Raw genomic sequence first — 1,942 nt, forward strand, 5'->3', positions numbered from 1 at the left:
CTTGCTTTTTGTGTGTTTCTCTTTCTTGCATCCCAACTCTCTACATCAGATTGTCCCTCTGACTTTGACTGTTTCTCCTTTTTCCCACTCTCCCTCTTTATTCTTTCATCATCACCTGTTTTGAAAGTATTTCCTGTTTATCGAATGGAATTTGCTAACCTTTGCTTTTACTTTTTAAAATTGAAGTGGGGCACCTGGCTGGCTCAGTGGGTGGAGTGTGCAACTCTTGATCTCAGGTCGTGAGTTCAAGCCTCATGGTGGGCATGGAGCCTACTTAAAAAAAAAAAAAAAAGAAAAGTTGAAGGGTTTTTGAAAGTTGAAGTGCTTAAATCCCTTTATTTTTTAAGCCACACAACTAAAATGATTTTTTTTAAAAAAAACCTATGCATAAAAAAAAGTTCTCCCCAATGCAAACACATATACACTTGTTGAGACCCGAAGGTGTTATCAAAGTAACATGCCATCCTATCATTTACAATAATGTGCATTAGACTCATTCCTCATCATGGCTGAACTGAAGGAGCTACTTTAATTAAAGGCATTTTTTTTTTTTTTTTAAGAAATCAAAGTGAGTGCTTAGGGAATCACAAGTGTTGCAAAAAAAGAGTTACTTTTGTACATCAATGAGCCTGCTTTAGTAGGAGGCACATGTGAGTACATGTAAAAAGATCTTGACCTGCTTTCTGGAGTCGGGTTTGGGCTGGTAGCCAGCAGGAGCCCTGAAGAAATGGAAGTTTGTGTGCAAGGAGCTACACTGCCCTGCAGCATCCTCACATGGGCAGAATAGAGCTGCAGATTCTTGACAATACTAAGTCTTGCGCAAAAAAAGATTTCCATTCTGTTTTGGTTTTGGGTAGACCTAATCATGTTTCTACTTACCTCCAAGAGTGTTGGTAACTCCCTTTGGGAAAGGAGAAGGGATGTTACTAATTCCAGTAGCAGCAAATACTTTATGTCCACTGCTAGCTCTAAGTCCCTGTGCTGGGAATGCACACAGGACATTTTTCCTGCTCTTAAGGGGCTTATATTCCACTTATATTCCTCAAAAGGTGGGAAACACATGAAGGACTTATTTTTAAACCATATGTTAATTACATTTTCATATAATATGCTCAACATATTTTTCTTCAACCTCCAAATCTGATTTCAGGTAAAGTACTTCTAAATTTAAAGCAACGACTCCAATAGGCAATCAGGCGGTTGGGGGTGAGCGAGGGGGACCGTGGGGGAGTTAAGCACACTATTTTGCTTATATGTCCAGACATTTTCGTATGTTAGCAATTTGTAGTATATTAACAATTAATCCTGTATTTCCTGGCCTTTTGCTCCCCCCTAGTTGAGAGGATTGTCGAGATCTCTGAAATTACACTAACAGTACAAAGCGACTTTTACTCAGTGGCCGCTGCGGATCGCAGGCGCTGCTGCAGAAGGTCGGGAATCACGACAGCTCTGCAGCCAGTGCTGGGGGGGGGGGGCCTCCGCTCTCCGCTGGAGTATGGGCTCGCCTCGATGCTTACACACGCCCCTAACGAGCCACATTTCATATTAACCAACAAGAGCACTCTAAAACAAGCCCTAGCACACGACCCATGGGCCATCTCTGAAGTAGAGCTGTTGTGGACTGCACTCCTCCCCATTGGGCGGGAGTGACCGAGGATTCCAAGTGCAAGTTCTGCACAGTGAGGTAGGCCGGCTGCCTTAAATAAGGCGGGCAGAGAGTACACGGGAAAGAGCTAACTGCAAAGGCGGGGGTCTTGGGTTGCAGGGCTCTGCTGTAGTCTGTGAACACCCAGCCCGAGAACACTCAGGACCCTGACCCAGCAGGGAGGAGAGCCTGGGGAGGAGCCTAGGAGAGCAGGAAGAAGGCTGATTGGCCCTCATGGCCTCTTAGCAAAACACTCCCCTTCCTGACAGATTGCGGTGGAGGTTGAGGGAGTAGGTG

Source organism: Mirounga leonina, unplaced genomic scaffold (genome assembly GCF_011800145.1).
Source record: "Mirounga leonina isolate KUSES-001 unplaced genomic scaffold, KU_Mleo_1.0 Mir_53, whole genome shotgun sequence".
Classification (NCBI taxonomy): Eukaryota; Metazoa; Chordata; class Mammalia; order Carnivora; family Phocidae; genus Mirounga; species Mirounga leonina.